The sequence below is a fragment of the Geotrypetes seraphini genome, chromosome 8, assembly GCF_902459505.1.
Source record: "Geotrypetes seraphini chromosome 8, aGeoSer1.1, whole genome shotgun sequence".
Classification (NCBI taxonomy): domain Eukaryota; kingdom Metazoa; phylum Chordata; class Amphibia; order Gymnophiona; family Dermophiidae; genus Geotrypetes; species Geotrypetes seraphini.
This window is the reverse complement of record NC_047091.1, coordinates 93078079-93101737: the sequence shown is the minus strand read 5'-3', so window position 1 is coordinate 93101737 and position 23659 is coordinate 93078079. Positions and strand designations below refer to the sequence as shown.

General features: G+C 40.9%; 1 protein-coding gene across 1 annotated transcript in view; it reads right to left on the bottom strand.

The window, feature by feature from the left end:
* Positions 1-20461, bottom strand: part of LOC117365392 (tyrosine-protein kinase ZAP-70) — a 128515-nt gene extending 108054 nt beyond the window's left edge. The window contains exon 1 of the mRNA XM_033955789.1: positions 20200-20461. The gene's annotated coding sequence lies outside the window, so the exon portion shown is untranslated. The remainder of the gene's footprint in view (positions 1-20199) is intronic.
* Between the last annotated feature and the right edge of the window lie 3198 nt (positions 20462-23659).

Here is a 23659-nt window from a genome sequence, read left to right as displayed (position 1 = left end):
TCTGGAGAAGGGAACCACCAACTGGATTTGTGTCTTGTGCTGAGGTCCCATTTAGAAAGAGGAGTAATCAATTCCACTCCCATGGACTGTCAGTTTTTCAGGGAAAAACAACACGACCCAAATTCTATATATGCCGCCTAAAAAAATTGGTGCGAACTAGTATGGCGCTAAGCACAATTCTATAAAAGTTAGGCGCTCTGAATAGAATCACACTTAGTGCCACCTAAGCGGTGTTAAGATATTGCTGGGGCATCCTTACTTTTAGGCGCACCCTATTTATGCCATGGTTTTCTTGGCCTAAATGCGTGCACCTAAGTTGTGCGCACGACACCTAAGTAAAAAAACAGGTGCCTAAGCTGGAAACAAGCCCACAATCCACCCCCTAAATATGCCCATTTTTAGGTCAGTGCTTTGGGCTAGGTGCCTTTCATCAAGCTGTATACTAGAGAATGACATGGGGACAAATTTGTCCCCGTCCCCACAGGAACTCAATTTCCCTGTCCTGTCCCCATGAGTTTGGTCACTGTCGCAGTCCTTGCCACATTCTTGTAAGTTCTGCATTAACCGCACAAGCCTTATGATTTTAAAGTGTTTGGGGCTTGTGCAGATGAGGACGGAGCTTAGGCATTGGTGGAATGAGGCATTATGACATCACAATCTGAGCTCTAGAATGTTGCTACTTATGATTTTAAAGTGTTTGAGGCTCGTGCAGATGAGGATGGAGCTTGCAGGAATGGGGCAGGGGCAGGAAAAGAACTCGCAGGGACGGGAAAAGAAAATAAGTTCCTACGGGAATGGAGAAAAATTTGACCCCGTGTCATTCTCTATTGTATACCTAACATTCAATTAACATCAATTATAAGGTGCTAATTGCCATTTATTAATGCTGATTTGGTCTATTAATCAATTAAGTTATGTGTCCACATTGGCTTGGCACACCGATATAGGTACCTAACTTTAGGCAGATTTTATTGAATTTGGGGGCACTTGTACGAGGGTCTGTTCAAAAAGTTCCAGGACTGATTTTATAAAAATGCATTAAATAATCTTATACAACTTATTGGGTCCCCTTCAAAGTACTCCCCTTCCACATATAAACACTTTTCCCAATGTTGTTTCCACTTCTAGAAACAGTCCTTAAACGCATCTTCAAGAATCGCCAAAAGTTGCTGCGTCAAATTTTGCTTTAGGTCTTCAATGGTGTTGAATCACTTTCCTTTCAGCATGAATTTAAGTTTAGGAACAAGAAGTCAGCAGGGGCCAAGTCAGGAGAGTAAGGTGACTGGAGAAGAACTGTCATCATGTTTTTTCCACAAAATTCATGAATTGTGACGCATTCAAAACACCTTCCATGACTCATGATGTTCCCCAAAAGCTTCGGGATCGGAACCTGCTCCGGCCGCAACGGGGCGCCGACTCGGCTTCTCCCTTTCTTTTTCTCGCCCTGGGAGGAGGATCGGGGAGGGAAAGACGTCAGTCTGGAAACAGCTGGGCAAAACCTAGCCCCGCGGGGAGAGAGGCAAAACGTGGATCAGTCAGGACAGGGCGGCCCAGACTGGCATTGGGGGGGGGGTTTCAGTGGAAGGGGGATGGGAGGCAGGCAGGCTGGCATCGGAGAGGGGTGGGGGGGTTCAATGGGAGGTGAAAGGGCCTCATAAGTGGAATAGCCTGGGGCCTCTTTTCATCTAAATCCGGCCCTGCCCATCACAGCTGCAGAAGGAGCTTTCTCCCTTCCCCCTCTTCAGAGCAGGGAGGGGTGATTTGGATCCTGTTAAAACAAGGCAGTTGAGACCCAGGGAGGGGGAGGAGCAGAGAAGTTGGGAACGTGATCCTGAGAGGCAGCATGACTTCTCTCCCCAGCTGAATGCTAATGAGCTGGGGAAAGAGTGTGAGATGGTGGACCTTTCTGAGGAGTCTGATCCCACCATTGAGAAGCAGTTGGAGGGATGGGAACATATGTATATTAGTATGCCCAGTGTGCCTAGTGAGAGGTTGGAAGTCATGGACACAAGCCAAAAGGTGGGAAGTGTTTTGATACTTTTTCTTACCTGTTTGGTTTTTTTTTGTGAAGTCTTGGGACTGACTTTATTTTTGTATACAGCAGAATTGTCTAACTTTCAATGCTAACCTCTGAAGCCTGCTGTTACATTGTTATTGCCTTAAACTGCTTGAACATTTAACTACGGAACCTTTTCCTTACGCTCCTCTCTGCACAGCTGGAAACTCATTAGCTACTGATAAGCTACTGCAGGGAGCGTCAGCCACGGAAGAGCTCCATCTGTATAAGTTCCTTAGCTGCAGTCAGCCAGTGCCAGAGTTCCCTAGCTTTAGCAGTTTACCTTCTGAGCTTATGAAAAGTTTATTCTCCAAGCTACAAGAACTGTGTGTGTATTTTGCTTTACTGCTCTTTCCCAGGAAAGAGAGCATTGATGAACTTACCTTTACCCATTAAGACTGGTGAAGAGGACTGAGTTATAAAGACTGAAGTCCAGCCAAAATTTTGATTTTGTGTTTCTTTTTCTTTTGACTTTGAAATTAAGAGCCATTCTGACGTTTGTGAAACCAGTGAGGTCAGGTTGGCACAACTTTGCATGTTTTGGTTTTTGCACTACTGTATTGGGAAATATTACAGCCTTCGAAGAACCTCAGAGCAACCTGACCCAGAGTCAGGAATAAAAAGTCTATCTGCATTTTTGACTTTTCTGTGTGTGTGAATTCCTTGCCTGCTTTCACTGTGGTTATTTTGCTTGCTGTTTTCACCCTAGGCTGATGCCTAGGGTGCCTGAAGGATTCCCTAGTTGGAGGGAACGCGCTAGGAATAGTATCGGTCGCTGTGACCCAGGCTCGCTGCATGTTTCAGGAGCCCGCAGGTTGCGACAAGATAGAACCAACATTTCAGCCATCATGCTGTGGCTTTCTTCAGGGTATGTAGTGAGGTCTGCAGTTTATCTTTATATAGTAGGTCTTCAAACCCAATTGGTTGGGGCTTGAGGTGAATGAGGCAGGAAAGTCCATTGATCATCAATTTGAACTTTGGTGGGAAAATCAGTTGATCTATTTTTCCCTTAGAATGAAAAAATCTTTAGTGAGTTTAAAGATGTTCTCCCCATGAAGCTGGGTTGCATGTTCTCTCAGGGTTTCTGAGTCGACATCATGCCTGTTGCAGATTTCCGGGTCTCGCTGTGTCTTATCAGGTAGAACCGACATTTCAACCATCATTTCTTCAGGGTATGCTGTGAGGTCTGCGGTTTGTATTTACATAGTAGATCCTCAAACCTGACTGGTTGGGGCTTGAAGTGAATGAGGCAGGAAAGTCCATTGATCACCAATTTGAATTTTGGTGGGAAAGTCAGTTGGTCACTAATTTGAATTGGTGCCCAACGGACTTTCCTGCTTCATGTTTTTAGATTGTAATTCTGGACATTGTCTCCAATTCTTGTTATGTTAACCACAGTGAACTTCACTGAGGTATCTGTGATATATAAATAAAGACTATATTGTATTGTATTGTGGGAGAGGCATGGGGGCTGTGCTATGGTCAAGATGCATACAGGTAGTGTGGGGATGGCTTCTTGGCATCTTAGGACCAATGGACTGAAATGAAGGTCAACTATCAAATAGTTAATTCTCATATCATTCCTACCACATGCAGATAATACATTGGGGGGAGGGGGAGCATGTGCTATGCAGTTTATTAGATTAATAGTTCTAATAATACCTGAATGTAAACTGCATAGACAACCTTCATTGATAGGCGGTATATAAATAACTTAAATAAATAATCATAGTATTGACTTACTGCCTCTTTTACAAAGCCACGCTAGCGGCTGCCGTGCAGCAACAGCCCCAAATCCCTTTAAATCTCTATGGGCTTCGAGGCTTCGGGGCTGTTAGCGCAGGGCAGCCATTAGCATGGCTTTGTAAAAGAGGCCCTCACTGTAAAAGAGGCCAATGACATAATGCTTAAATTATGGGTCTTATGTAATGTGGTCACTTTCAAAGAGTAGTATCAGACCATATGAGCACAACCACACCTGAAATACATCCATTGGTGGTTAAGAGAAACCACAGGGCCACAGCTGGTCATACACATTTTCTTAGTCCAAACTAGTGGTTTAGCCTAGCACTGATTGCTGTAATGAAGCTACTGAAAAACATAGATGCAAAGGGTCAAACATCTATCAATGGTATGCTCATAATAGCTTCATAAAGTAGCATTTAAAAAATTTGAAATCTGACTTTTAGATCTGATTACTCAGCTTTCAAATTCTAAGCTGAAGGCAAGCTATTTACAGGTACAGTAGATATTTTCATGCTCAAGAGGGAGGGAGGAGTAGCCTATTAGTTAATGCGGTTCTGAGATCCCTGAAGCAGCGCAACAGCGAAACTCTGGCCACTGTTGGCAGGACTGGTCATTGATACACTTTGATATACTCTGCAATAAGGAATTCTCTTCCGGAGTGTATTATAAGGGAAAACACCCTCCAGGGATTCAAGACAAGGCTGGACAAGTTCCTGCTGTAACAGAACGAACGCAAGTAGGTCTGGTCTCAGTTAAGGCACTGGTCTTTGACCTGGAGGCCGCCGCGTGAGCGGACTGCTGGGCGTGATGGACCACTGATCTGACCCAGCAGCGGCTTTTCTTATGTTCTTAAGTTCTACACATATCAAGATTTCTTTGAATAAGAAATATGAATTGTTAAAAAGAAATATTTATATAAAATATAGGCCTTCTTTTACTAAGCCTCAGCCCAGAGCACTAAATGCTCCAATGCTGCTCTGATGCTCATTGGAATACGATGAGTGTTGGAGCAGCGTCAGAGCATTTAGCACTCCAATCCATGGTAGGAACCTCTACCGCAGCTTAGTAAAAGGGGGAGGGATAATTTGTTAAGGAGATTTTTTTGAGCCTATGAAGTGATTATCATTTCTAGTCAGAGAATGAGGTTTGCACCTGATAGGGTTCTGAGGCCTTTTCTTCTTTCTTCAAATATGAATTTGCATCTTCCTGTCTTTCCATTGTGTGAAGCTCTTGGATTATATATTGTGGATCAATTTTGAGCTCCACAGATTTTTTTATATAGTAATTTTGGAACTGGGCTCAATTCCCTGGTCACCTAACTCTCCATTGCCCTAGGAACAAAATAAGTACCTATATAGAGTGAATCAAAAATTAAAGACAATTGTTAAATTATGCGATAACTGGAACAGAGCTGACGAAATGCAACATTTGTACTCGTACATTGTTAGTTGGATAGTTCGTCCACGCTCAGTGCAGCATTCGGCCTTTAGTCATGTGGCAGCCATGAGGTCAGAAATGTGGACACTCCATTGCAAGACTGCGCCACTGAAGGATAACGTGCAGTAGCGCACCTTCTTTGGGCAGAGGGAGATCACCGTCAGATATTGACTCAGTATGGACATAGCACCGAATCAACAAAAGGTTTATGAGTGGGTAAAAAGGTTTTAAAGTGAGAAGAACAGATGTAACCGAGGAAAGTTGTTCTGGTTGCCTATCAACATCATGCACACAACAGCACATTGACATGGCGGTTGCCTTGATTAGAAAATACTGACAGATAACGGTGTCCCGATTGGCTGCAAATTTGGATATCAGCGATGGATCTGCATTTGTCATAATGACTTGGGATGCAGGAAAGTCTGCATACAAAAGGTTCCCATACAGCTTACTGATCTGCACAAGCAACAGCATGTGAAGGTTGCGACCCAGTTCCTGAGATGGCATGAAGAAGATCCAAGTATTCTGAAGAGAACTGTCACCAGTGACAAGACATGGGTGCGTCATTGCAACCCAGAGAGCAAAAGACAAAACACGATGAAGTAAAGGAAGTGGTGCTCACCTGGCTTTGGGAGCAGCCGAAAAACTTCTCTGCAGGAATGCAGAAACTAGTTGAACGATACAACAAATGTGTCGTCTTGCATGGGGAAAAGTGATATGTTCAATTGCTCACAGTTACTTCTATTAGAACTGTTAAATATATTTTGCCTGTAATTTTTGATTTATTCTCATGTAATATGTAAATCACTATGATTGTAACCACGGAAAGGCAGTACTGTATATCAAATCCCATCTCCTTTTCTTTTTGAAAGGAAAAGTTTACTGATCCTTCCTCTTTCTTTGGCTTTCCAGTTCTTTGGCAGCAGTCTCTCAAGACAGAACTATTTGAGATGCAAAGGGTGAATAGCAAACTAGTTATGTAATGTGCAAGCAAACATGATATTTCTTTTCATTTTCCATTTATTAAGTATTATTGTCAATTTGGGAGTAATTTTATAATAGGGCACAAATGTGAATTGTGCAAAAAAAGTGCCTTCTTTTTTGCTGTTCCATGCTTATGGAATGATCTTCCACCACTTATATGTTTAGAATCTTGTATTAAAAATTTCAAAGTTTTATTTAAGACACATTAGGCCTGATATTTAGCTCTATTTCACCAGCTAGGAATGGCTTCTGGCCAGCTAAATAGCACATAACTGGCTATTTGCTGAATTCAGTGGGTGATCATCAGCTATTATTTGACAGATAGCCGGTCACTGCCAATATTCAGTGGCCAGACAGATCCACCTACAAAGCAGATCTATCTTTTGCTGTTAGGACTTAGCTGGCCAGCAACTGAATATCAACTTAACTGGCTGTGTCTTGACTGGCCAGCTTTAAACCAATGCCAGTTTGGATTATTTTACCCTGGTTTTTGGCATTCAGGCTGAGCCTTTTGGCACATGATGGGGGTCAGAATGAGCAACTTAGTTGTTTAGGCTCGTTCTTGTGGCATGAATGGTCCTTTCCTATTAATACTGTAGTTCCTTTTTCATTGTTTAAGTACACTGCTGCAGTGGCGTACCTAGGGTATGTGGCACCAGGGGCCCATCATTTTTTTACACCCCCCCCCCCCCATGTGAAAAAATATTTTTTTGTAATAACCATGAAACGGAATAAATGGTCAGAATAGAAACAGGCAGTGAAAATTTTATTTTATTGAACCTCATATATGTAACCATTATTCCAAACATAACATAACAAACATAACATAAATTATATCTGAATTGTCATGACATCAGAAGTACATATGGAGTAGTTGCAGGTGATGCTTGGGACAGTTCTGATAGTGTTAGTTCAGTTTTATATGTTTTTTGAATAGAAGGGTTTTTGTTTCTTTTTTGATGGTTTTGTAGTCTGTGGTCGAGGTCAATAGGTTTTAAAGTTGGGGGTTGAGTGTTAGGAGGTTGTTGAACAGTTTTTTTTCTTTTGACATTTTTGGTTGGAGGGTGTGTGAATGGTGCGTGAGTTCTCCTATGTCTGATTGAGGTGGATTGAATTATTTAGCTGAAGAAATTAGTTACACCCCCCCCCCCATTCCACACACATTAATTCTCTTCCATTTTTGTTCCCATTATAAAAAACACTGATAAGTTCCCAGAAAAAAAATACATAAAAATAAGAAGTGATAACAAAGGCCTCTACAGATGAGAACATAACATAAGAATAGCCTATCTGGGTCAGACCAATGGTCCATCATGCCCAGTAGCCCATTCTCATGGTAACCAATCCAGGTCACTAGTACCTGGTCAAAACCCAAAGAGTAGCAACATGCCATGTTACCGATCCAGGGCAAGCAGACACTTCCCCCATGTCTTAATAACAGACTATGGACTTTTCCTCCAGGAATTTGTCCAAATCTTTCTTATAACCAGCAACGCTATCTGCTTTTACCATAACTTCTGGCCACTTCATTTTTAAGCTAAGATCTTTCCTTCCAAACAGAGACCTTGCTAGATGTCAAATTCAGAAAGAACAAGGTAACTTCACAAGGACTTAGCTGTGCAGGAAATGTGAATCTCCTCATACACCCACCATATAGTGCAAAAAGGTACAAAGGTCTGTTTTTTTCTTTCGATCACTACATAGCCTAATGCCACACAAGCAGCGCTGTTACAAACATATTCTGAAGGTCAATGCTAAGGTTAACAAAGTTTCCTTCCTTGGACCACAAGGAGATATTGACAAACCACTGGAAGAGATCCCAGGCACAACACCCAAAGACCCACTCAGTGTGTGAACCAGTTGAGTGGAGTGGACTAACTGGGGGGTGGAAATGGGCCCGGAGTTTGCTCAGCAGAATTTCCCAGACCACCTCTTCCTCTCAACACATTGACACGCTGCCGCCACCACCACCACCATTAGGAACACCTCACCAGGTAGGCCAGCAATGCTTATAAACTTTATAACATATACTCAAATATATATATTCACACCTCATTCAAATCTTCATTTTAGACATATTTTCCACCCGATCCTCAGCAAGGCCACCAGCCCACTCAATGTTCACTCATAGTGGGCGGCTTTATGCCTCAAATCGTCACAGGATCATTCTAATCTTTTTTAGTTTTATGTTTTTTTCATTTTTCTCCGTTTACAATTCAGCTTATCTGTTATATTTCAACTTATAAATATTAACTCAAAGTAATTTACTTAGCTTTAGTTAATCAGGCTTCTGGTCTCAGTTCACAAAAAGAAGAGGGGAGATAACCAACATGTTTCACCCATGCGTAACCAACGGTTTCTTCAGGGTTATCACTCCCTTATCTCATGCCTATCACTCCATTCTGTTCTGTTTGGCGTATAACCTTAATGTGAGCTATCATCGGTCCTTTTTATTCTTTTATTAATCTCTTTAAATTTTATTTTTACTGTAACTATTTGCTATAACTGTTTACTACAAGAATCTTCTTATATCATTATTGTAATAGTACTTAGCTTGTGAGTAGATTTACTACACAGCCATCTAGAAACGACGGAAGATCTCCATTTCGCTCTCTCAATTTACAACAGAGCTTCTTCAGGAGCACTATAGTTTATTTTATCAGCACTAAACAACAAAGAATAAAGAATAAGATCACTAACCATATAAACTATTTCAAACCAATTTTTCATTTACTTAAAACTCTAACCATTACTGTTTTGCAAGATGAGCAAAACATTCGCAGAATCTCGGAGAGAGCGTGAACTCACAGGCCTTGAGCATGCGCAGATGCTCAAGGCCCAGCAAAGAAGAGGAGGCCGATCTTCGGGCACCGGCACCAACGCACAGGACATGCCGGTGCCAGTGCCCAGGTCCAGATGACAATAAGAAGCGGCGGGGGGGGGGGGGAATCACGGCGGGGGGTGCCGGATTGCGGAGAGGAGGATGCTGGATCATGGGGGGCGCCGCTCGCAAATCAAGGCATGCTCAGTTTCCGAGGCGCTGATTTTGCAAATGTTTTGCTCGTCTTGGAACTTTGATACTTTCAAATAAAGTCCATTTAGGAACATCGTCACTCCACAGAGTTTTTTTGGTTTTCTCTGGATTTTCTTCTTTGTGGATATTTTGGGGTCAATTCCTTTTGTTTTTTGTTCGTCTTGCAAAACACTCGCAAACCGGTGCACTCGTAAACCGAGGTACCACTGTATTTATAAAAGTATTTAGGAAAGGTTAGAATATGCAGACTGTAATAGGATGAGATAACCTTAGGTTGATCCTTGAAGCCTTCAGTAATGGTTAGAGTTTTAAGTAAATGAAAAATTGGTTTGAAATAGTTTATATGGTTAGTGATCTTATTCTTTATTCTTTGTTGTTTAGCGCTGATAAAATCAACTATAGTGCTCCTGAAGAAGCTCTGTTGCTAATTGAGAGAGCGAAACAGAGATCTTTCGTCGTTTCTAGATGGCTATGTAGTAAATCTACTCACAAGCTAAGTACTATTACAATAATGATATAAGAAGATTCTTGTAGTAAACAGTTGTAGCAATAGTTACAGTAAAAATAAAATTTAAAGAGATTAATAAAAGAATAAAAAGGACCGATGATAGCTCAAATTAAGGTTATACGCCGAGATGTGTTCTAATGGCAGTACAACTGTGAGCGCTTGAGTTCCATAATAACATTCTTTTATTATAAAAGTTATCAGAAACTTTTTGAATGAGATATAAAGAACTGTGGCTCGAGCAGCAGCCTATATATATTGTGGTGTTTGGGCGCGGTGCTCAAGGTTATCTTTTTGTGCCATAGCTTCTAATTCACCCATCTTATTCTTTAGGCTCCTTACGTTCGTGTACATACAGTTGAGTTTGTGGCCTGTTACTCTCTTGCATTTCCTTCCCTCTTGTGTCCCTTTCGAACTATCAGGATTTATGTCTTGCTTATGATCTGGTCAGTCTTCCCCGCTATCTTTCTGCATGGTATCCTCTGGGTATACCAGTTCCCGAACCATTAACTCTCTGTCGATTGTCGACTTTCCCCTTCTTCTTAGTTTAAAAACTTCTCAATTTCTCTTTTGATGTTGCTTGCAAGTAGCCTCGTTCCGTCTCCACTGAAGAACTGAAACTGAAAGGGGATACCAGGCACTATGACAGTATCAGGTATTATAGGCATACCCAACAGAGAAGCAAGCAGCTTCCAGGAGTAGCCTAGTGGTCATTGCACTCCCCGGCCTAGTACATCTGTGGTGGAATTACATACTACACCTAAATATCTCCTCCTTTACAAAGCTGTGCTAGCATTTTTAGCACCAGTCGTGGCAGTAAGAACTCCGATGCTTATAGAATTCCTATGAGCATCAGAGTTTTTATTACCATGGCCAGCACTAAAAATGCTAGTGTGGCTTTTTAAAGGAGGGGTATAGGAGATACCTGCAGGGTGGAAGGCAATAGTAAAGGTGTATAATTATGTACAGTAGGTTTTATTCTGTCTTGGAGGACTTAGAATTCAAAATAAAGCAGTTAATGGTAGGAATTGTACGGGGGTGCCATTGCTTAAAGTCTACTGCACGCTGACCACTAGGCTGCCCCCTGATCTACAGGGATATCTGTGTAGCCATTTCTCTCAAAATCATGCCTGACGGACATTCTAGTGCATGATTTTTGAGCATTTATAATTTGAATGAGTCACTTTGGAAAATGGCTTTTCTGTGCAAAAACGTCCATCTTAGAGCTATTTTCAAATGGAACCCCAAACCATTTTCCTGCTTGAAAATGTCTTGATGATGGGCGTGTGTTTTGGATATAATGAGCTAAAAACATCCCAATTCTGACCTGGATTTTTTTCAAAAATGCCCCTCCATATATCTGTATACTATAAAATGGGTATTCAGTTCCAGTAGCTATGAAGAATGTGTAAATGTGTGCATATACTGCACATGTATTTTCTAAAATATGTACGAGGGTCATTTCATAAATAATGCACACTATTTTTTTAATTTATACATGTCTTATTTTTATTTTTCAAGTATTTCATTACAATCCTTCAATATAGTCTCCCTGTTTGCAATGACCGAGTCCCAATGTCCGTAAAGCTTCATTATTCCATCCAAAACACCGTTTTAGTTCAGTTGCTGAATGGCTCGGGTACTGGCGGAAGAAAGCTCTTCCAGAGATGCAATATGATGTCCACACATAGGTTGTTTCAACTTTGGAAAAAGGTCGAAGTCTGGTGAACTCATGTCTGGACTGTAGGGAGCATGAGGTAACACCTCTCAGCCATATTCGAGTAGTTTTTCAAAGACAAGTGGAGAGCTCCATCTTCCCCACGACCAAAAAAATTTTGACGAGCTCAATCAAAAGGTAAACAAATGATGATTTTTGCTTTTGATCTTGAAGTCATCATCACAGATAATGTTCCATGTGGAAGAAAGGTCACCGGAGTGTATTATCGTGATTTTTTTGCATAAAATGCGCAGAAAAATGCACAAAACCCGATTTCAGTTGCTCTTGGCTGAGCCAATCATTCTTCACGACAACACTCGCCCGCACATAGGGAATGTCATTGAAAACTACACGAATACAGCTGGGAGGTGTTACCTCATGCTCCCTACAGCCCAGACATGAGACCACCAGACTTCAACCTTTTTCCAAAGTTGAAACAACCTATGCGTGGACATCGTTTTGCAGCTCTGGAAGAGCTTTCTTCCTCCGGTATCCGAGCCAATCGGCAACTGAACTAAAATCGTGTCTTGGATGGAATAATGAAGCTTTACGGACGTTGGAACTCGGTCATTGCAAAGCAGGGAGACTATATTGAAGGATTGTAAAGAAATACTTGAAAAATAAAAATAAGACATGTAAATTAAAAAATAATGTGCATTATTTATGAAATGACCCTCGTAATTCAGTACTATATAATAGTATAACAACAGATGATAGATAAAGGCTAGCATAGTCCATCCAGTCTGCCCATCAAAATGGCTACAGTTGTATTTGCTGCTCTGTGAGAACATGCAGGCTACTCTGTGCCTTTGCTTAGGATATTATCTGCCACTCCATGCAAATTACACCCCTTTGTGTTATTTGTTTTGATCCCATACTCTTGCTAGAAAGGGATTCTCTCTGTTAATTCTATGGCTTTTTGAATTCTGTCACTGATTTTGTATCAACTTCTGAGAGGGCATTCCAGGCATCCATCATCCTTTCTATGTTTTCCTCGCAATTCCATTCCTGCTCCACACAAATCCTCAGGATGCCATCTTGTTGGTATGTGTACTTTTATGTGCATATTCAGCCATGTAATATTATAAGAGCTATTTTACATAGGTAAGACATGATTCGCATACTAGAAATGCTTTATAAATTTACCCCCCCCCCCAATAATGTTATAAATGAAAGCAAAATTAAATTAAAAGAAACATACCAGAATCCTCCCTCCACAAAATAAGACAAAAAGAATGATCAAAAATTAGTGTGCACCACCTAGTGGAGAGTGGAACTAGAAGATTTGCACTTACATAAATCCCTCCACTACCAGGCAACCCTTTAAAAAATAAAGATACTTCAAACATAAATACAAAACCTGCCATACTATATAACAGAATTAATTCCCTGAACTCAAACTGCAACAAGTTTACTTAGGATAAGGTACTACTTAATATAGGTACCTATTAGGGAAAAGAATGAAAAAACTAGACTGTTATAGATGCTGACACAGAAACTAAACACTGGTAAATAACTTGCTTCTGTCACACATATAAATCACAAATACAAAATAAAGGCCCACAAATTAAAAATAGGAATGTACAAACAATAATGGAAACTGAAACGCCCAAGAAGCAACATAGTAAAAACAGAAATAGATTTTCTCCTATCCTGAGTACAGTACAATACAAGGGTATAGGATTTACATTCCCTAAGCAGATGTTTATTCTAATTGCCTAAAATAAAAAATAAATTCTACCTTTGTTGTCTGGGTATGCTTTCTAATCAAGTTGATCCCAATCTCTTTTCTGTTTTCCTCAGACCTTTTCCAGACTCTCCTTTCCATTTTTTCATTTCTTTTTTTTCATCCAGTGTTCTTCATTTATTTCACTATATCATTCTCTGTCATTGACCTTTTCCTTTCATATCTTTTTTCCATTGATTTTCCCTCTGCTCTCTACCCCACTCATAGCTAGTTTTATATTCCTCCTGCTCTCCCTCATTCTCTCTGAAGTGTTTACCCTTCATCCTGTCCTATCACTTGCCTACCAACTCTCCATGTTTCACTCTCATCCCCTCCCCAATTCTCCTATTTCCCAGCCTCCTACTACCCATATATTTCATCATTTCCCTAAACCTGATTAGTATCATGCACTTACTCCCAGCCCTCATCTACTTTCTTTGTTCCCCATTGTCATACTACTTCTAGCTCTTTCATTGTTGGTCAACCCCTTTCTTGCTTTTGATCCCTTCCCTCTATCTCTTACTCCAGGAGTGTCAAACTCAATCACATTAAAGGGCCGAAATCCAAAACACAGGCTAAGTCGCGGGCCAGACCCCAGCCAATCTCCAACCCAGACCACGCCCCCATAATAGTACTAATTATAACACCATTTTTTACATTAATTTTTAATATATATAAACACACAGTATAATCTTATTAGTACATAATGGTTAACCACAAAATTAAACTACACAAAGCACACTATATGCTTCTCAACATTCATTCCTATAAGAACACAGATAACCCCTATGCAAATACGGGACCAAAAATTAAAAGTACTAATATATAAAAAAGAAACCCTAAGATTCAAGCCTCTGCATGCAGTACAACCCCCAGAGAAAAAGAAACAAATATACCGTATTTGCCGGCGTATAAGACGACTGGGCGTATAAGACGACCCCCCAACTTTTACAGTTAAAATATAGAGTTTGTTATATACTCGCCATATAAGACTACCCCTTCTTCCGCACACCTTCTGCACAACAAATAAAACTTAAAAGAACATCAGAATTTATTTCAACAATTTTAATTAATTCACTAAAGCTGAATAGAACAATAAACCCATGGGAGCTGCCATGCTATTTGTTTTCTAAACTGTTAACCAAACTGAAACTGTCAATGATAGAAGGAAGATAACACATAGAGGGAGAGAGCAAGTGCCGGGCAAGTCCCTAGCAAGTTTGCTGGCATGACAGTTTCCCTTTAAAAGCCTTCAAAAGCCTCCTGTTCGCCCCCGCAACTTCCTTAAGGGCTAGACTCCACACACGGCCGCATGTGCGAGAGACGTAGTAAAGAGAAAAGGGGTGGGGCCAGAGCGCCGCTGCTTCCCGCTGCGCAGGATGAAGGAGCTGGCACCCTTGTCACACTGATGTCCCGCCATGGCCCCGCTGATGTCCCGGCAGGTTTACTAGTACCGTAAGCACCGTAAGGAGGTAAGGAAGGAGATGTTAGGGCATGTAAAGTAAGGGCATGTAAACAGTACCCGGCGTATAAGACGACCCCCGACTTTGGGGAGGATTTTAAGGTACTGAAAAATCGTCTTATACGCCGGCAAATACGGTATTTCTTCCTGAGCAGTGCAAAAGATAGACAGCAGATTAAAATTGTCAAAATTCACACAATTCAAACATTAAATTGAAAATAAACCTAATTCCCCCTACCTTTGTTGTTTCCATCCCTCCATGATGTGCCTCCCTCCAGCGGGTGTCTTACCTTCTGGCCAGCTCCAACCTGGTCATTTTATGCGGTCTGCGGTCTAATGCCCCCCCCCCCCAGGTGTTATCTTGTGGCTGGCTCTCTCCTCCTCACAGCCGCAGTGTGCACGAAGCCGCGTGCAGTGGCTCCTCATGCATCCTGCGCCTGAACTGGATGCCTTCTCTCTGACGTCGTAACACTGCAGCTGTGAAGAGGAGGGAGCCGACCACAAGATAACACTGGGGGCATCAGACCACGGTCCGCATAAAACGACCAGGCGGGCCGGATTTGGACCTTAGGCCTTGAGTTTGACACCTGTGTCTTACTCCCTATTCAGCCCTTTCAATTCTTCCCCAATTTCCATCTACTGTCACCCACATCACAGACATCACATCACAGACATATCGCTTTGCACTGCCTTGCCCCTTTCCCCATCTCTCTAGGTCCTTCCTATTATCTATCCCTGCTGCTATCACAGTGACAGATTGTTCTCCAATAAATGATAATTATTCATTTAAATAAAAAATAGATTTGGAACCAGGTAGAGAATATTATTTTAAAACCTATTGCTTCAAAACCTGGAGATATGTGTGTGTGTGTGTGGGGGGGGGGGGGGTGTTCCGATGGCATATTTGACCCCTAAAACGTTTTGCTGCAAAAGGATCTAAATCATTCTATAAATGATGCGTAGTAGTTGATTGACATCTGTGCTGAACAATGCCTAGCCATGAGGTACCACTAGGCACCATTTATAGAATCATCACTAGTCACAATTGAAATAGTGTGTAGTGTGAGTGCTGTACATCACAGCAAGCCAAATTTGTCACACAAAAAAAAACAGAACATGATGGCAGAAAAAAATCATAGGGCCAATATTGAGACTGCGGGAGGGAGCTGGCTAATTCCCGCGGTCGGCGTGGCCTGATGATATTTGGTGCTGGGATGTTTTCAGTGACCTGCATTGAATATCCAATCTATCTTTGACCAATATATCCAATCAAACTTAGTCAGCTTGTCAATTTTAAGCACTGACCAGCTAAATTATAGCAGCCAAAGATAGACTTGCTTTTTGCACAGCCTGATTTGGCCACTAAACTTAGCTGGTCAGCCCTTAAAATTAGCGGCTATCATGCAATATAGCTGGCCAGGTTTAAGCTGCTAATCACAAATATTCAGCGGAGATACCTGGCTATCTTCCACTGAATATTAGTGGCTAGCCAGCCAAATGCTATTTAACTGGGCAGGAGCTATTTCTGGCTGGTTAAATAGAGTTGAATTTTGAGCTACATATGACATATCCAGTCTGCCTATCCAAATCAACAGCAAAGTCTCTACATAAGAACATAAGAGTTGCCATACTGGGACAAACCGAAGGTTCATCCAGCCCAGCATTCTGTTTCCAACAATGGCCAACTCAGGTCACAAGTACCTGGCAAGATCCCAAAGAGTAAGACAGAATTTACGCTGCTTATCCTAGGAATGAGCAGTGGATTTTTCCAAATCCATCTTAATAATGTCTTATGACTTTTTTCTTATAAGGAAATTATCCAAACCATTTTTAAACCCTGCTTAGCTAAATTCTTTCACCACATTTTCTGCCAAAGAATTCTAGAGTTTAATTGCATATTGAAAGTCAAATTTTATATATGTTGCCTAAAAAATCGGCACCAATTAGTGTGGTGCTAAGTGCAATTCTATAAAAGTTAGGCACACTGTATAGAATCGTGCTTAGCGCCTCCCAAGCAGCCTTAGGCATTGCTAGGCATCCTAACATTTAGGTGCACCATATTAATGTCAGATTTTCTTGGCCTAAATGCCTATGCCTAAGTTAGGTGCACAACCGCACTTAAGTCAAAAACATTCCCAGAATCTGTCCCTAACCATGCCTACTTTTAGGAAGGCACTTTGGCCCAAATTCTCGATACTGCACCTTACATTAGGTGGCGGTAGGCGCTCTACCACTGCCTAACGTAATTGGTTTTAATTGGCTTAATCAGCACACTACTTGCTTGCACTGATTAAAAACCAATTAAATTGCAATTTTAAAAAAATGAAGGGGCCTAAAGGCGTCTCCTAAAAATCCACTCATATCTCATCCACAGAGGTGCATTACGACACCTAATGCCATTGTAGGTGAGATTAACAATAGAAGAGGCAGTAGGCATCGTAAAGTGCCTCCGTGGATGTGATTCTCATGGATGATAGGCGCCAGAAATGTACGCTTTTAAAACCCTGGCCTACATTTCTGGCGCCTATCTTCCACATAGCCACGATTCTGTAAGTGGCGCCGTTGCATGATTGACACATAATCAGCAGCCATTTTTAAGGCAGCCACTGATAGAGGTGCCATTTACAGAATCCGGGCCGTTGGACTAGATTTCTACTTTTTATAGAATCGCGTTTTTTAAGTTCTGTACCTAACTTTCAATTAAGTCCAATTAACGGTGATTATGAGGTGTTAAGTGCCAATTATCATTTCAGATTAATCCTATTAATTAAATTAGGTGCCAACATTGGTGCACCTAGCCAATGTAGATGCATAACTTTAGACATATATTATAGAATTTGGAGGTGAGTGCAGAAATATTTTCTTCCTTCTTTTGCAGCGATATGATGTGAGGTGCTTGCCTTTGTTTTCTTGAATTCTGATACAAATAGAAGTGCAAGCTTCCCTCTTCCCTGTGCAGACACAACACATACATGCATGCAGCCCCCCAAACCTCCTACCCACAAAAAAAACATATTACCCTACATAGAACAAATGCAGAATTAAAGTTTCAAGTTTATTAAAAGTTTGTTGTTCACGCAATGTCAAATCCTTCAATGTGTATGACAGCAACAGTACAACCTTCCCACAAACACACTGATGCATGTGCTTCACCACAGAATAGATACAGCACTAGTTCCCTGAGCCCTTCAGCCCTACACATGACACCCTTATGCTGAACTCACAAGTTATCCAGGCCTAGTACAGCAGGGGTGTCCAACCTGGCCCCATGAAGTATTTTCTGCTGCCCCCCGGGTGTGTACCGTCTTGCCGGCTCCCTCCTCTATCTTGCTGCAGCGTTTGCGCGTTTGTGCGGCTCCAGAAAACATTTTTTTTCGGCCAATGCGGCCCAGGGACACCAAAAGGTTGAACACCCCTGTAGTACAGCATAAGGACATAAGGGCTATACACAGATAGACCCCAATTCAGACTAGTGTGGTGCTAAATACGATTCTATAACAGGTGCGTTGTATAGAATTTCACTTAGTGCTACCTAAGCAGCCGTAGGCATTGCTAGGCATCCTAACCTTTAGGCTCACCGTATTTATGTAGGGTTTTCTTGGCCTAAAGTTAGACACCTATGTTAGGCGCACAACAGCACCTAAGTCAAAAACAGGCACTTAAGTCAACAACACGCCGATAATCTGCCCCCCACCTAACCACACCTATTTTTAAATACATACTTTTGACTAGGTGCCTACTTTTTACAGAATTACGTTTTTAAAGTTAGGTGCCTAACTTTCAATTATGTTCAATTAATCGCAATTATAAGGTGTAGGTACCTATCTTTAAGCGGATTTTATAGAATTGGGGGGGGATAATGCACAGTCCCTACATCTTAGAGTGTACAATCTAGTCAAGAGAAATGAACAGGACACTCATTGAAAAACAAGTAGGATGTGTGGGTAAAATAGCATGACCACAATTGAAAAGATTCTGGCTCTGTAATGTGAGTGGACTCTGATAATTCCCTTAATAAAATGCATCAAGAGCCAGCTATTTAAAATTATGTCATAATGTAATTAAAAATTACAATATCGTATGGCCCAGAAAACAAAACCAGAGGTTTTCTCTTGCTTTAACGATGCCAGCAATAACAAAGAAAAACAGGCAAAAATATAAATACATTTTCAAATATTTTATTCTCTTTAATCAGTTTCATCTGTACCTGTTTGAGACACGCCTTTTCCAGAACAAGATTATGAAAGTAAATGTGCAAATATTTTTGTGGCCAAATAGTTAAGTATTTGAGCACGCATTGTAGCATCAAGATGAGTTAATACCAAACAAGGTAATGTGTAAAAAATCATCACCTGGGGGAAGGAGGGTTGCCAGACTGAACGGAACAATGTAGGGTAGCTCCTATGTGGAATCTGTGGATTCCTGGGATCCTACACAGGATACATCAGAAGGGCATACAGTGGACCTCCTCTGCGATATGATCCTTGTTGAAGGTCATGCAGGCCAAGCACACATTATATCAACTTTTTATCCTTTTTTTGCACAAAACTGGATACTTTTAGTCCTTCTTTGCTTGGAGTGTCTCTTTTGTGATGTTGGCCATGTTTTCAAATATTTACATGATAAATAACCAAAGGTTCATTGAGTCCAGCCTCCTGGTTGCCTATCAGCTCTCTGGTAAGTCCGGGGAAGGCATTTACAGTAATTATAAAGCTTTGATCCTCCCCCCCTAGAACTCTGGCTTCCTTTCAACCAATCAAGTAGCAGCATTGCCTGTCAGCTCAGTACAGATGTTGTCTATCCTCTATGCTCTTTCATTTTGCCCAGCTTTTCTTAGTTACCTAGATATCATTATTAATATTACTATATTTTCTTTTTCAGTCAACTCTTCAATCCAGGACTTCCAATTATCATCTCTTTCTACAGATGACAGATAATGAAATGATTTTTCTGTCTGACAATTTGCTGCTTCCTATGGTGAAACAGAAGTCTGCCAACAGCCATCTTTGATCATTTTTCCATCAGACATAACAATAGTTATATAGGCAACAACACACTTTGTGTAATATTAATCAGTAACAATAACCATTCTCATTGTGCATTACAGAAAAACAAGACAATCAATATAATTTACATTCAGTACAATAGTTAACTTTAATTAGGATATTTCTCCACCTCCCCTCTACCTACACAGCATTTCACCCTCCCCAAACTCTACATAACATAATCGCACCAATCTTCTTGTATCTAACTCAACTATATTTTAATTCAAACTGCTGAACCGTAATGACAGCTCAATGTTCCCCTCTATTGAATGATTACTACATCTCCTCATAGTATACTGCTTACTTTATAATCATTGTTGTAACTCCTAAATGTAATGTAAACTTCTTGATTTGTAAGTCACCTTGAACCTAGATAGGCAAACAGCGACCCAGAAATTGAAGATTAGATTTGATTAGATATACAAGAATATTCAACAATAAATATAATTTTTTTACTCTGACTTGAAAGTTGCCATTATTTTCTTACCCTGGTAGTATCACTTGTCCAGGTCTTTGCCAAGTCGTCGGAACAGCTTAAACAAACTGATGATTTCCAGGGAAGGAAACCGTTGAAAAATTTTCAGTTTTAAACTTTCCCCACAAAAAAGGGTTGTTGTTATATTTGGGGAGGAGGGTAAGCGTTGTGTGTTTTTCAAGGAAAGAGGCAGCAAGAGTTGTGTCAGCTTCAGCATCAGTGCACCAAACTGAAACTGTCTTAAAAGCCCATGAAAGGTTCTTAGAAAACTCTGTGACCAACTTCCTCTTAGAGAAGGCAAAAAAGAATGATGTATAGCAGCTGGGGTTGGGGGCGGGAACATAGGGAGTGGATCAAACATAAGAGATGTTGCAGTTCTAATTCTGATGAAAGATAAAAAGAAAGGACTCATTTAGTTAAAATAGGTACATTAAATAATAGACAAAATGAGGGGAAAAGTTTTTTTTTTATAAAGTATATTCTATTCATACCAACTCCTGTTATAGGAAGAATCATGGGGACTTTCCAGGTCTACCTTAATAATGGTTTATTGACTTAAGGGCAAATTCTATAAGAAGCGCCCAAAAGTTAGGTGCCTATATAGGCACTGTTCAACGTGATTCAAGTAAAATTGGGTGCTGTTTAGTGAATCACGCTGAGCGGCAGCTATTTGAGCACCTATTTTGGAGGCACCCATAAAATAGGCCAGCTCTAGGCACACTTAAAAGGTAGGCGACTAGCTGAGCGCTTAAGAGCAGTGATTCTGTAAGAAGGCGCCTAACACTTAGCCACGCCCACTCCTAACATGCATAGCACCTATTTTTTTAAAGTCTGCCTAAATCTTTAGAGGCGCCTTGTTACAGAATCGCGTTTTTCTTGATATGCGCCTATGTTTCAATCAGTGCTGATTAAAAAGCTTAATTGGGCTTGTTATTCAATTTCGATAGGCGCCTATCTAGATGGGTGCCTCCGAAATAGGTGCCTAACTTTAGGCGCTGGTTACAGAATTTGGCCCTTTATCTCCTGGAATTTGTCCTAACCTTTTTTAAGCCCAGCTCTTTTACCACTTACTCTGGCAAAGAGTTTCAGAGTTCAACTATACACTGAGTGAAATTTTTTTTTCCTATTTGTTTTACACTCCCCCCTCCATATTCGCAGTGGTTAGGGGCAGAGCTGGCCCACGAACATTGAAAATTTGTGAATAACTTTTGGGACGGCTCTGACCCACTTCCGCCTCCCTCCTGCCTCCCGTACCTTACCTGGTGGTCTAGCGGTGAAACGGGGCAGGAGCGATTTTCCTATACTCCTGCCCCGTGCAGAGCCATCTTCGTGAGTTCTTGTTATAGTCTCGTGAGACGATGGGAATTCACAGCAGCCATTTTCGATGATGGCTCTGCAGGAGTGTAGGAAGATCGATTCACTAGGGAGGGGGGGGGGTTCAAGCACAAAAAAATGCAAATAGGCGAAACTGCGGGTCCTGAAACCGAGAATAAGGTGGGAGGAGTGTACATGTACCAGTATGTAACTTAATGGAGTGTCCTCTAATCTCTACTTTATGATTCACGCTTATCCATCTCATTCCATTCAGGATTTTATGAACCTCAATTGTATCTCCCCTGAGCCATCTCTTCTCCCAGTTGAACAGCCCTAACCTTTTTAGCCTTTCCTCATATGAGAGAACTTTGGAAAGACTACAAAGGTTAGGGCTCTTCAGCTTGGAAAAGAGATGGTTGAGGGGAGATATGATTGAAGTCTACAAAATCCTGAGTGGAGTAGAACGGGTACAAGTGGATCGATTTTTCACTCCATCAAAAATTACAAAGACACTCAATGAAGTTACAGGGAAATACTTTTAAAACCAATAGGAGGAAATATTTTTTCACTCCGAGAATAGTTAAGCTCTGAAATGCATTGCCAGAGGTTGTGGTAAGAGCGGATAGCGTAGCTAGTTTTCAGAAAGGTTTGGACAATTTCCTGGAGGAAAAGTCCATAGTCTGTTATTGAGAAAGATATGGGGGAGGCCACTGCTTGCCCTGGATCGGTAGCATATAATGTTGTTATTCCTTGAGTTTTGGCCAGGTTCTAGCTTCAGTCCCAGTACAGATCCCTGTGGCACTCCACTGTTTTCTCTCCTCCATTGAGAAAAATTACCATTTAACCCTACCCTCTGTTTTATATCCAATAAGCAATTCCTAATCCACAACCGAAGGTTGCCACCTATCCCATGACTCTTTAATTTTCTCCGGAGCCTATCATGAGGAACTTTATCAAAAGCTTTCTGAAAATCTAGATACACTACATCAACCGGCTCACCTCTATCCACATGTTTATTCACACCTTCAAAGAAGTTAAGCAAATTGGTGAGGCATGACAGCTGAACCCATGCTGACTCTGTCTCATTAAATCATGTTTATCAATGTGTTCCACAATTTTATTTTTTATAATTGTTTCCACCATTTTGTATGGCATTGAAGTCAGGCTTACTGGTCTATAATTTTCCGGATCTCCCTTGAACCCTTTTTAAAAAATCGGCGTAACATTGGCCACCCTCCAATCTTTAGGTACTACAGACGATCTTAGTGACAGGTTATAGATCACTAACAGCAGGTCAGCAATTTCATGTTTGAGTTCTTTTAGTACCCTGGGATACCATCAGATCCAGGCGATTTATCACTTTTAAACTTGTTGATTTGGCTTAGTACATCTTCCAGATTCACCGAGATTTCTTTCATTTCCTCCACATCATCATCCTTGAAAACCTTTTCTGGTTCAGGTAGATCTCTTACATCTTCTTCCGTAATGACCAAAGCAAAGAATTTGTTCAGTCTCTCCGCTATGGCCTTATCCTCCCTGAGTGCCCCTTTTGCTCCTTGATAATTCCCTCACTGGTTTTCTGCTTCTGATGTACCTAAAAAAATTGTTATAAGTTTTTGCCTCTTTTGCAAGATTCTCTTCATACTCATTCTTTGCTTTCTTTATCAATGCTTTGTATCTAGCTTGCCAGTGCTTGTGTCTCCTTATTTTCTTAATTCGGATCCTTTTTCCATTCTTTAAAGGATGTTTTTTGGCTCTAATAGCATCTTTCACTTCACCTTTTAACCATGCCAGCTCTCATTTCCTCTTCTTTCCACCTTTGCCGATATGTGGAATACATCTGGTCTGGGCTTCCAAGATGTATTTTTAAATAATAAGTAAATATCAAAAACAATGACAAAAGATACATCAAATAGTGGGGATAGAACTTCAAACCCCCGTAACACACTGGTGTTTTTGCTGGAGTAATGAATATCATCACTGGTTCAAAAATCACCCACTAAAACTGTGCTGTAACATTTGACAATATGAACTGTAATTAAATGAAGCCAATACTTAGCTTTCACCCAACGAGAGCTCTTATTGTTTCGCCTTTTAAAGCTTTGTTTGAAGTTAAAGTTTTTAAGCCTTCATGTTACTGTTCACAGCACATTAGCAT